This window comes from Callorhinus ursinus, unplaced genomic scaffold (assembly GCF_003265705.2).
Source record: "Callorhinus ursinus isolate GAN/ISIS: 27379988/994484 unplaced genomic scaffold, GSC_fseal_2.0 scaffold45, whole genome shotgun sequence".
Lineage (NCBI taxonomy): Eukaryota > Metazoa > Chordata > Mammalia > Carnivora > Otariidae > Callorhinus > Callorhinus ursinus.
In genome coordinates, this window is record NW_027397107.1 from 5,989,354 (window position 1) to 6,002,658 (window position 13,305).

Sequence of the window (13,305 nt, forward strand, 5' to 3'; positions counted from 1 at the left end):
CATCCCCGTTCACCAGGGTGGGGGAGCCGAAGTGGATCCTCCCATTGGGCCTCCACTTAGCACAGGGAGGTAGTGTCACTTGGTGGTGAAGAGGCTGGGCTATGGAATCAGACTGACCTGGGTTTAGATCCCAGTTCCACCCCTTCTAAGCCGTGAGGACTTGGGCTACTTACTCAGCATCTGTTTTCTCATCTGTAAAGTGAAGGGTTCTGATTTCCAGGGTGATTATTGGGGTAAGTAAGGATGATGCATGTCATGGTGCTTAGCACAGAGCCTACATTTATAAGTCTTATAGTAAGTTCAGGGGCAGCAGAATGAAGTAGGTAAAGGACTAGGTTGGGGTGTGGGTAAGGGGGCGGCTGGTCTCTTAGTCTTGGCCCTAGAAGAAGGTGATTCCTTCCATTCCTGAGATTCCAGCACCAGGCCTAGCGCATCCTGCCCGAGCCCCCTCCTCCACCTGCGGCCCTTTTCCTCTGTGGACCCAGCACAGGGGTCATCCTCAGCAGGGCACACCCGCCCCTGGCCTGTGGCAGGGGCCACCACAGCTACAGCGCAGAGGGGACAGGAGAGCTCCGATGCCTGGAGCTAGAACCGAGCCCACCAGCCCAGCCAAGGCTATAGGAAATGGAAGATCTCAACCTGCCTCTCCTGGTGGGCTGGGTCCTGGCCCAGGTGCTGGTCCAGCTTGCCTCTGGCACCCTCAAGCATTCCTCCCTCTATGTGGGAAGCCCCAGGTGCTTGGTGAACAAGCCGGGTCTGGGCCCTGCCCCACGGGCGGCTCTCCTCTCTTCCTCATCCAACTCCCCTGTTAAAAGGAGGGACGGCTACAGCTGTATGCTCTTGGACAAGGTGATTAACTTCTGGGCCTCGGCAGGCTCCTGGCGGGCTCACCCGCTCCTTCCTGTGATGGGAGGAGGTGGTGGTTAGGTCAGGGAAACATGGTCCATAGAATGTTCACGAGTCTGGCAGACCCTTCTAGTTGCACACACAGCATCAGTTACAGCCTCTATTCTTACATCTTTTTTTAATAATTGGACTGTATTATTGTGGGTGGCAATATGCCCAGCTAGAAAACACATCCCAGCCTCTCTTGCTCACGGAATGGCTATTGAGATATTAACAGAAATATTGGATGGGGCTTCTAGGAAAGCTCTTTAAAGCAGAGAGGTACACTCCCATGTTTTTCTACCCCCTTATATTTTCTTCCTGGAAAATGTGATGGCTAGAGCTCCAGCAACCATTTGGTGACACTGAAGCAGTCCCAAGGACAGAAGTCATCCGCTGAGGATGATGGAGCAGACAGAAGCCTGAGGCATTGATGACAACATGGAAGCACCACACCAACTCAGGACTGTCTATCCCTGAATTTCTTTAATGTGAGAGAAAACAAATTACCCGTTTGCATAAGTCATTGACATTTGGGTGTATTTGAGGAGCCACACATAATTCCTGTCCATGTAATAAAGAAGTGCCAGGGTATACTTGTCAACAAATAGGGCCATGTGAACTGGATGACAGTTGAGTGAGTTCCTAACGGATTTGATGTTCCCACAGATGAGCGGATGGGTGTTCACCTGAAGGAAGGTCACAGTGATGGTGCCACCAGCTCTATTCCCCGCCTTGTCAAGGGCATTGTTTTGATCTTGAATGAAGATATGAATTGATCTAATTTGGGGTATGGTCCAGATGCGGCAAGTGAATTGGATAACAGCCAGGATCACAGAGAAGCTGACAGGCTCGAACAGCCTACCAGACCTACTAAGTCGGGATCGACAGAGCTCCACGTAATCTCCCTCTTAGTTCAGGGTCAGGTGGCATGTAACCGGCAGCATGCGTGACAAACAAAGCTGATCCCATTTGCGAGAAATGGGGTCTTCAACCAAGGAGGGGACTGTCTCTTATTCCCTCTGCAGGATGGGCCTTTGCCAGAGTAAGTGGTCAAATGTGGGGGCCACCATTCATGATGAAAGGAAACAGGCCCCAGCCAAGGACAGCAAGGTTAGTGACAGCTTCAAGCCAGGTCACCGGAGAAATAGTCGAAGGACTCGGGGATGTTTTGTTCACAAAACAAAAACTTTGGGGTCGGATGGTTGCCTCCAGGTGTCTAGAAGGGAATACTCCAGGAAGACTAAAGAACTTCCTAAGATCAGTAGGGATGTCTGATGAGGGAGTGAGTGGCCTGTTGGTGGAGGTGATCAAGAAGAGGCCAGATGAGTACACACTAGGCACAGGCAGGAGCTGGAGTGGATGGCTGTGCCTGACTCTACCTGTGCTGACAAGCCCCCTAAAACGAGGGGCTTGACGACCCCTCAGGTACAATCAGAGCTGAGGCCAAGAATCGGAGAGGATGGGGCGGCCTCAGGGCTCTGGGCTCTGTGAGGGCGAGGAGCCACAGGGGCCCCTTCAGGCTGTCTTGGGCCAGGCTGGGGCTGCACCCTGAGGCCTCCCAGGTGCCTCAGCACCCCTGACACTCTCACCCCTGTTCTCTGTGCCTGAAGCCCTGGCTCAGCTGGGCCTCCTCGTGTGTAGGCGGGAGCCATCAGGTCACCATGCCCTTGGCTCGGCTTGCCAGTGCGGCCCCACACAGGTGTCAGTGATCCTTTCATACAGGTGAGGAGACTCATCCTCCCCTATCGACTTCCCTGGACTTTGCCCCAGGCCAGCAGTCAGATGAGAAGGGGCAGAGAGGGCCAGGTTGGACCCTGACCGTGCTCAGTCAGCTCTGGCCCTGTGAGAGGCTGCGGGAGGCCAGTGACTGTGGCCCAGCCTGCTCCTGGTGACTTAGCACAGGCCCCGCCGTCTGGTCGCCCCCAGCCCCACTCCTGGAAGACCTCCACCTGCTGTTTCTCCCTGGACAGGCCCAAGGACCTGGAGCCGGGTGAAGGCCTGGCCTCTGCCCCCTAGGTCGTCTTTGCCTCCCCCCGGCTCCCCGCCAGGCCCCAGGGGGGGCCAGGCTGTGGGAACGTGGGAGGGAAGGAGAGGCAGGGTGCACGGGGGCTGCAGCGGCGGGTGGTATTCTCATTACCAGGGAGCAGTAAGGGCCAGCCCAGCCTCCCCCTTGGCCACTGTGGCTGCCTTCACACCTCCTCTCTGCCTGTTGACACAAGGCCACCTCCCCCAGGGCAGAAGGTGTCGACTTGGGAACGAGGGTGTTCGGGGGCCTCCAAAACAGTCCAGCAGCAGGTCCTCTCAGAAAGCCCTTCTGGGGTGGGGGTGGGAGGCTGCAGGTCCCCACCCTGGGAGGCCTGTGTCCCGGGGATGGGGAGGGGGGGGCGACGGAGTGGGGGAGGACGGGAGCCCCGAGTCCACCTGCCCAGTTAGTCCCCTCTCCTGGCTCTGGGGGCTGGTGCTTGACAAGGCCCTGCCTGGCAGAGTGCCATCAGTGTCACCAGAGACCGAAGCCACCAAGGCAGGGTCACTCTGACAAGGCCTCAAGACTGCCCAGTCTTCTGAGCACTTCTAGACTCTACGGTGCCCAACACTGTGCCGGCAGTAACCGCGTCAGTGCTCAGACCCCATGATCCAGCCCGTGGTTCGCTCTGCGTTAGATGGGCCAGGCCCAGAGAAGTCGGTTCCTTGGCCTTCATTCCCCAGAGTCAGGATTCAGACCCACAGAGGCCAGGAACCACACCACGGGGAAGCTGCCCCGGGCCGAGGGGAGGCTCCGGGGAGGGACGAGGGACGAGCCCTCTGGGACTTCAGAACTTGGAGGGGGGGAAAGAGAGCTTCTGAGTCTGCGGTGACCTGGTGTGCGGGGAGCCCAGGACCACAGAGGGGCACGACCCGGCCACGTGATCAGGGCAGGTCCCGGACGGAAGCGGGGGGACCCGGAGTTGTGGGTATTCTCCAAGCGGAGGTGCGGCCGTCCTGGCAGAGGGACGAGGTGGGAGCCCAGGTACGGGAGCAGGCAGCCCGGCACCGGTCTGGGGAGTGCCGGTGGGCTGGGGTCCGACTGGAGGGGTGGCCGAGGCTGTGGGCTAGCAAGCAGGAGGAGGCAGGGGTTGGAAAGGCTACCGGGTGAGGAGTTTGGACTCTCAGGGAGGGAGGCAGTGAGAGCCACAGACATTCTGAGGAAGGAGGGGGCCGGAGGGTGAGGAGCTGGAGGCAGGAAGCGTGAGGAGACCACAGTCACACGTGTGAGGGCTGGCAGGGGCTGGGCGTGGGCCGAGGAGTCGAGGCCGAGAATGTGGACACGGGCAGGAGGGACATGGCCCCTGTGGGCTGGGAGAGGCACAGGAGGGGCTGGGGCCACAGGCATCTGGGGAGCTGCCCAGCCGGCCAGGGCCACGCAGGTGGACCCGCCGCTCTTCCTCCAACAAGAAGGCTGCACCAAGGAGGCTGGTGTGGGAGGGCCTGCAGAGGCCCCAGGACTGCCTGGGCTCCATCCCTTGAGCCTCTGTCTCCTCATCTATGAAATGGGTGTCCTTGCTGGGAGGATTAGCTGGAGCATCATGTGTTCAGCATGTGGGCCTCCAGCAGTCTTGCCTGTCTGCCCTGCTGGGGAGAGGTGACCACCTGTGCTCCTGCAGCTCTCAGGAAGGACAGAGGGGGAGTGGTGCGCACTCCTGCGGCCCAGGCTCCTGGCCCCAGAAGCCACGCGGGGGCTTGGGCTCACCTGCTGGAATGCAAACAAGCTTGAGGTGGTTCTGCAAAGTGTTTTTCCTCCCCTCTCCTCTCCCCCTCCCTGCCCTCCTTTTCTTTCTCTTATTTTAATTATCAAAGCAGTGCATGCTCATTACAGGAAAGTGAAAAAATGTAGACAATCAGAAGGAATTTTAAATGCCCCTGGTTCCATCCACCCAGAGAGAACCAGGTTAACATCGGGTTGGCACTGGGTTAGCACATATCCCTGCATCCTAAGCTTCTCCAGGCAGCCCCGCAAATACACAAGCATAGAGGTAGAGGCATCAAGAGGGAGCATGTCCAGGGTGTTTTCTGTTTGTTTTTTGTTTTTCCATTTCTTGAAGTTTCTGGTATATATGTTTTCTCTCTTTTTTTTTTTAAGACTTTATTTTAGAGAGTGTGCGTGTACATGGGGGGAGGGGCAGAGGGAGAGGGAGAGAGCACCTCAGGCAGATTCCCTGCCGAGCCGGGACACAGGGGCTCCGATCTCACAACCCTGAGATCATGACCTGAGCCGAAATCAAGAGGACGCTCAACCGGCTGAGCCACCCAGGTGCCCAGCTTTACTGAGAGAGAATTCACACATCATGTGTTCACCGGTGTAAAGTGTACAATTCAGTAGTTTCGTATATTGCATTAAAAAACTGTTGTAAGGGGCACCTGGGTGGCTCAGTCGTTAAGCGCTTGTCTGCCTTCGGCTCAGGTCATGATCCCAGGGTCCTGGGATCGAGTCCCGCATCAGGTTCCCTGCTCCGTGGGAAGCCTGCCTCTCCCTCTACCATTCCCCCGCTTGTGTTCCCTCTCTCGCTGTGTCTCTCTCTGTCAAATAAATAAATAAAATCTAAAAAAAAAACTGTTGTAAAATATATATAAGAAAATTTGCCATCTTAACCATTTTTAAGTGGCGTTAATTTCATCCACAGTGTTATGTAGCTATCACTTCTTTCCACAGCTTTCCATCACCTTGAGCAGAAGCACTGTACTGTACCCATTAAGCAGTAACTCCTTTTACCCCCCACCCCTGGTGACCCCTCTGCTGTGTCCCGTCTCTGCGAATCTGCCTCTTCCAGGTGCCTCGTGACACGGAATCACACAGCGTGCGCTCTGTATATGGCCTATTTCATAATGCCCTCAGGGTTCGTCCACGACTTCATTCCTTTCTGTGGTTGATAAATATTCCGGTGTACGCGTAGACCACATTCTGTTTATCCATTCCTCTGTTCTAGAACCTGCTTTCAAGTTCTTTGGGTATGAAAAGAGCATATTGTTTTGTGACCAACTTTTCTCGTGAATGTATTAACATTCCCCATATCAGTAGATGTATTTTTTTTTTTAAGATTTTACTTATTTGAGAGAGAGTGTGTGTCCATGAGCAATGTCGGGAAAAACAGAGGGGGAGAGAGAGAATCTCCAGCAGACTCCCCACTGAGCGTGGAGCCCAATACGGGGCTCAGTCTCATGATCCTGAGATCATGACCTGAGCCGAAATCAAGAGTCAAACGGCCAAGGGGCTGAGGCACGCAGGTGCCCCATCAGTAGATGTATTTGTGCAATGAGATGCTTAGAGCACGCCTGGTTCTCCGTGATGTGGTGGCAGTTTTGGTAATAAGTTCTCTAATACACACTGAGGTGCCTTACGGCTTTTCCGCATAGCGACATCCTTATACCTAGATTTTTTAAAGTTATTTTTAAGTTGCACATGTACTATATGAATGCAAACTCCTTTTGAAAAATTTAAACATTACAGATGAGATTAAAGTCTCCCTGGGGGCACCTGGGTGGCTCAGTCAGTTAAGTGTCGGCCTTCGGCTCAGGTCATGATCCCAGGGTCCTTGGATCGAGCCCTGCATCTGGCTCCCTGTTCAGCAGGGAGTCTGCTTGTCCCCCTCCCTTTGCTCGTGTGCACTCTGTCTCTCTCTCTCTCTCAAATAAATAAATAAAATCTTGAAAAAAAAAAGTCTCCCTTGACCACTTCCCAGAACCCAGACTTGCCCCCCACCACACAACACACCAAGTAAGTCCTGGGACGTTGTTAGAAATTACATGAGGGCCGTGAGACCCTTTCTGCACACATACATGCATGTGTACAGTGGACCCTTGTAATATGCATGGTATCACTGGATGCCTTTCTGTGTGGGGCTTGTGTTCCAGATCTGTGTTCTCTTTGTTCGTGCATCTATCAGTGGTGTGCTGCTGAACAGATTTTTTTGCAACTTGGTTCCACCACTCAGCAGTATGTCTTCACGTGTGCCTTTAATCTTTTCTAACCAGAATGAATTCCCATCAGGGAAACTGCTGGGCAGAGGGTGCGCGGAGGCTGTTCTGAAGTTGCAGGCCAGCCTTGGGGAGCCCTGGAGGTGGGCTGTCGAGGCTCACCTGGTTTGGGGTGCCCTAGCTATCCTGGCTGCCTGCACCATGTCAGGCGCTATGTGCACACTCCCATGGCCGGGGCTGGGGCACGATCTCCAAGGGTGAAGAAACTCACTTGGCTCAGGCCAGGGGCTGGATCTTGGATTTCTCTTGGTGGGGGAACCTCTAGAACTGAGGTTTGAGTTCATCCTTTTGCAAATAACCAGGCCTGACCACGTAAGACCCTTCTCCTGGATGATTTTGTATCTGGTCAATTTAAGCTCTGTACCCCTAGATGTTCTCCCCTGTGTTCGGGGACATCCCTGGCCCCCAGCCTCTGGCAAAGAATCCTCTGCCCAAAGGCTTCTCACTCCCCCACGTCCCAGCCAGGCGTTCCAGCTCAGTCCTAGGAGCCCCCACTCTGCTTTTTATTGGGCCTGAAGTGAGATAGCTCTGGGGCGCCCTCCTTCCCCTGCTCCCTCTGCCCTTGGAGTTGGCTGAGGGCCTGAGCCACCCACTGCCCTGGCACGGGGCTCATCACTGTCTTGGCACCTCACCGGGCTATTGTGAGCAGTCAGCACAGGCAGGGGTGGTGTTACAAGGAGCCCACAAGCTGTGCATCCTGCCTGGAGGAAGCTCCACCTTGTGCTTTCTGCAGGGGCTGGTATCGGATGTGTCCTAAGTTGGCAGCTGAGCTGGACCTGCATATCCTTACCGGGGGCTAGGCAAGGGCACAGAGCCCAAGGCATCCCCTGTCTAGAGTTTCCATTATCTTGGGGTCTTTTTTCAACCTTTGCTCCCAGGAGTGCATAGGGAAGGTCAGGGCCCCAGGGACCCCTGCTTGGGCCCTACCTCCTGACCCCTTCCCCTTCTCCTCATTCCTCTGGACTCTGTCTTGTGCTGCTTCTCTGCACACAGATGCATGTTTTTCCCAGTGGACAGATGAGCACACAGGGCTCCAGCAAGGACAGGTGGGCTGTCCAGGAGTCACACAGCCCATCACTCTGGCACTGAGCTGGCTTCACCCACATTTTTTTTTTTTTTAAGAAAAGAAGCTAGTTTCGTGTTTTTTTTAGGAGTCAGTGGGGTCCCGTAATGGGCCCCAGGGGCAAAGGTCGGCCCAGGGTAAGGCAAGTCCAGGAGGAGGCTCAGCCTGCCCCCTGACAGCCCTGGGGCTCAGAACAGGTGGTGAGCCTGGCATGGTTTGCTACTGGGCTGCAGGCCCGGCTCATGTGGGAACGTGGAAGAGTGAACCTGTGCCCCCTCAGCTGTCCCCGAGGTTACACAGGCCCAGCAGCCCGCCGGGCCAACCCTCAGTGAGGCAGGAGTCCTGCCTGTGCCCGACAGCAGTTTGCAGTCATGGAAAGTAAACTGAGGGGGCTGCACTCCCCAAGCAGCGTGAGAAAGCACGGCGACGTAGGTCGGGCAGCCTTTATCCCCTAAATGGAAGCCTCTGCGCCACAGCCCACACCTGGCAGCATAGAAGGGAGGCGAGGCCAGAACAAAAGCTTCCCATGGCCCTCCGCAGGCAAGAACGGGGTCAGTGGGAGCAAGGGCTGATGTTGCGTGGCTTCACCCACTTCTGAAGCTAGCCCCTACATCTCCGGTGCCTGGTGCCCACCACCCCACCCCACCCAGGCCCTAGCCCTAGAACAAAGGCCCCGGACTTGTTGGAGGTTGGTGTGCCCTGCTCAGATCGCTGAACCCCAGGTGGCTGGGCAGTGCCCCCTGCTGGTGGTGGCTGGGAATTCGTGGACACTGGTCCACACTGGCTGACCCAGGGGTCCACCCTCTGGCCTGAGATGGGAGCCTTCCAACAAGGCATACAATCTCCCAAAACATCTCAGCAGGCGGTCGGGAGTTCTGGGCTCCATTTTACAGTTGGAGAAACCAAGGTGCCATGTGACAGGTTCCCCCAGCTTCACGTTCGCATGCCTGCATCTCGGCTTTGGGCAGGTTCAGCTCCTTAACCCCTTTATGCCTTGGTTTCCCCACATTACACTATAAAGCTTAGACCTTCCTCCACCTACCCAGATGACGCAAAGGAGTGTAAATGCGACTCCCCTAAGAGAGAGGCGCTATCTGCGTACCCCGCATTCTCACCCCCCCTTCCAGAACTGCAGAGATTCTGCATTTCCCCTGGAGCCTTTCCTGGAATCTGCCAAATCTCTCTCCTGTCTTCCCACCCCCTCCCTCCTCATCACCCCTCTGCCTCCTGTGACTTCCACTGGCTGTGCATCCAGCTGATCCATGACCAAGATAATCAGATTACCTTGGGTCCAGAATAATCTATTCCATATGGCTTGCCAACTTAGAGGCTCCGGGAGCTAAAGGTGTGAGGAAAGGGGGTGATCTTAGTTGGAAAGGGCTCCCTGGGAGCCTCGGGGGCCTTAGCTGGGAAGCTGCTGGGGAAGGAGGGAGGTGGAGGAGAAGTCAGGGGCCTTCCTGCTGAGCCCCCTGACTGCTCTGGGGCTCCAGGTGGCCACAGCCTCATCCGTCTGTGACCCATGGGGGCTTAGGAGCCATGCTGGGGGGCTGCGCACTCCCCATGCTTTTTCCACTCTCTGGATTGAGGGGTGGTCACTATAGGGCACTGCTTCTCGAAAGTGGCCAAGTTTCATAATTCTGGGGCAACTGTACCTTTCACACCCAAATTCTCCAGCTCTGTCCCCCAGGGGCTCTGGTGCAGCAGGTCCAGGGTGGGTGTGGAAACCTTCTTCTATCTCCACGGGTCCCTGGGACTTGTGACAAGGTCTTGTGGGTGCTCGAGGACTCCGGGGGAGTCTCCCCCACACTGGCACCCTCACTCTTGGGGCAGCCTTCAGGAGGAAAGGAGCCCCCCCTGTCTTCCAGAGGAGATAGGACAGCTGGTGGGGAGGACAGAACACAGGCTTTGACCCAGGCAGAGGCAAACGGGCCCCAGCTCTGCCCCTGTTTGCCACGTGACGCGGGACAACCTCTCGACACCTCCATTCCCTCATCCGCAAAGGGAGGCAGTGACACCCACATCACGGCAGGGCAGGGAGCTGTGACCCAGCCATGCCCCCAACACAGTGCCAGGCCCAAGTGACAGTAGCAACCATGACCACGATGGTGGCCCAAAGCTCAGGCCACGCAGGATGATCTCCTTATAATGTCAGCACAGAAAGTCTAACTACCTCGTGGCACAGGAGCAGAATCTGGGGCCCAGAGATGGGGAGCGAGTTCCCCACGTGACACGGGTGGCACCTGGCAGGATGGAGATTCGCTTCTAACCCCCACTGGTCACACTCCAGAGGGGTGTCCTGGGCTGTGTCAAGGTGGCAGCTTGTTCCCAACAGTCCCTCCCCTGGAAGGGCCTGCCTCTCGGGCTGGGGCCGGGGTGTGGTGGGATGATCCCGGCCCGTAGGGGACACCTCAGTGAGGAGCCTCCCGGGAGATGGGCCTGCAGATGCTCACAGGCCTGCGGCAGAGGAGCTTCTTCCCTCCCCTGGGGCCCCTGGCTCCGGCGGGGACAGGGATTAGGGGCTACAAGGGGAGTATTGACATAGCACCTTTGATTAGCACTCCCGTGTCAGAAGGGCCCGCCGGGAAATGAGAGCAGGGAGGCTGGGAGGCGGGAGCGGGGGCCCGCGTGCAGGGCCCAGGCCTGGCCGGTGGAGCTGGCTGGCTCCTGGTGGGAAGGCTGAGCCCCAGGCCCCGGCCCAAGAGGAGGCTGCCCTGTCCCGCCCGCCCCCACCCCAGCCAACGGCCCCAGCTGAGCTCTCACCTCTGCGCAGTGGGGCTGCCCCCAGGCCTCATTTCCCAGCCTTACACGTTGGCAGGCGCAGGCAGGCTCGGGCCAGGGGGCAGAAGCCACTGGCTCCGGCACTTGTCAAAACACGGGCCCCAGAGGTGTGAAGGCCTCACCGCCGCGGGAGGGCGTGCGGGCCCTGCTGCCCGGAGAACTCATTAACTGGGGCAGCTCCCAGATGAGCCCATAGGAGGAGCTGGTGATAAGATCAAAGGTGAGAGAGGTGGGGGGGGGGGGCCGGGGGGGGGGGGGGGGCGGTAAGGGAAAAGGCAACTGGCAGGAGGCCGTACAGCTCAGGCTCCGGGCTGGGAGGGGTCCCTCCTCTGCCCCCACTGGCTTTGGCCTTTGCACACATTGGGCCCGGACAGCCCCCCGGGGGGGGGGGGGGCAGCAGGAGAGGAAGGGACTCCCAGGCGGCAGCCTTTAGGACCGAGGCCTCCAAGGTTGGGGCGGGGTGGAAACCTGCCATCTGCCCTGCCTCTCTCATGCCCTTTTTGGGGTCTCTTTGCCTCCACACTCGCCTGGGGGGCTTCTTAGCCCTCCCTGGGCCTGACACCAGAGATCCTACTGTCACATGCACTTGTCCATGTCTCTCCTGCTCCAGGCCTCTCGGCTGCTCCCGCACAAGGGCCCAAGGGATGTCAGATCTTAGGTCCCAGATGCGCGAATCCTCAGGAGCCAGAGCTGTGTTTTTAGGATAAACAGTCTGCCTCCCACACATATGGCCTGTTGTCCAAAACATGTCTAGTTGATTTTGTACTGCATAAGATGAAGAGTCATTTCAAGGACAAACCAGTCCCGGCAGTTTCCCCTGGACAGGGAACTGCAGGCCTCAGAGGCAGGATGGTAATGAACTTCGTTAGACCCTCCGTGCTTGTTGAGCCGTGGACTTTCTAGCCATGTGCACGTAGTGGATTTTCAAAGAGATGACAACGAAGCAAGAGGGTGGCTGACTGCCTAGGCGTTTTGGGTCGTTCTGAGTTTTCTCAATGATTAGCTGCAAAGTGGAAATCCGAATCGTGGGAATTGGAGGGATTTTTTGACATTCAAAAGGTTGGAAGCAGAGTGCCCCAGAGCCCTTGCAAATCCCACCCCTCCTGCCTGACCAGTCTGTACTCTGCGCCCCCTCCCACCTGAGTGCGCGATATGCTCTACCATTTGCCAACTATTAGTCCCCTTGGGTCCAATGGCATTGAAGGGGCCCAGCGGCTGGGCTGCAATGCCAGGTTCTTGGCTTGGATCTGGGGTCCCAGGAAGGCATCCCTTGACCAGGGTCCAAAAGGGGCAGACCCCACTGACAGCTTCAGGCTGAGGAGGGCCCTCCTGGAGCAGGCTCTCCTTGGGAATAGATGGGTCTATGGCACGGGCCCAGGGAATGGGCTCCTCCCCTTCTCCCCGAGGCTGGGTTGGCACTACCTCTCCTGGATGCGACCACGGGCATAAGAATTCTGGGACTGCTGGGACAGACTGCAGGGGAAGGGGGTACAGAAGGTGCTAGAAGAGGCCAAGGGCAGTAGAAGATAAAATGAGGGGAGGAGGTGGTGGTGGGCAGAGATACCCAGGGAGAAGGTACCAAGTCACTTGGCCACCTCTGCCACAGACCAGCTCACTGATCAGTCTCACCGGGCTGGAAGCCATGGGGGATGGGAAACATACCCCTCCCACTGAAAGATGTGTAAGATAATACTTCTCTTGAAGACATGATGCTAGACACCAGGTACTTCGCAGTCTAGGCAGAGGACAGACATGCACAAAGTAGCTATTACGACAAGGTGCAAACTCAAACACCTGAGGGGTCAGGCAAGGCAGCATAGGTTCTCTGAGATTTCCTACCTAGACAATCATATTGTCTATAAATGGAGAGAGTTTTATTTTTCCTTTCCAATCTGTATGCCTTTTATTTCTCTTTTGTTATTGCACAAGCTAGGCCCTCCAGGACAATGTTGAGTAGGCCAGGGTAGGAGGGGACATCCTTGCCTTGTTCTCAGTATTAGGGGAAAGCATTCAGTCTCTCACTGTTGAGTATATTAGCCGTGGGTTCTTTGTAGATGCCTTTTATCAGGTTGAGAAAGTTCTCTTCTATCAGCTAGTTGGCTGAGAATTTTTATCATGAAGGGGTATGAATTTTGTTAAATGCTTTTTCTGTGTCACGTCCACTCACATTTCAATGTCCGAGTCCTCTATACCTGCCCCAAAGTGGCGGAATACCAGCCTGAGGCCAGTGGTGGCAGCTTGTGGCAGCAGGCCAAGCCCTTGATCCTGCCAGGCTGAGGGTGTCCTGAAGGGCATCAGGCTTCCCCTCCCTCAGCTCAGATGGTCCAGCAACTTGACCAGATTTGACCAGCTTGTTGGACTTGCCTGGGAAAGCTTCCTCATAGTGCCCCTACCTCCCACGACCACCACCACCAGGTGGGCCACGTCCAGGAGGAAAAATGGATTACTGTTCCTCTCACTTCTAGCCGGGATCAGGGCCGACTCAGGGTCCCCACCCTACCGATTCTTTTTTTTTTTTTAAGATTTTATTTATTTGACAGAGAGAGAGACACGGCGAGAGAGGGAAC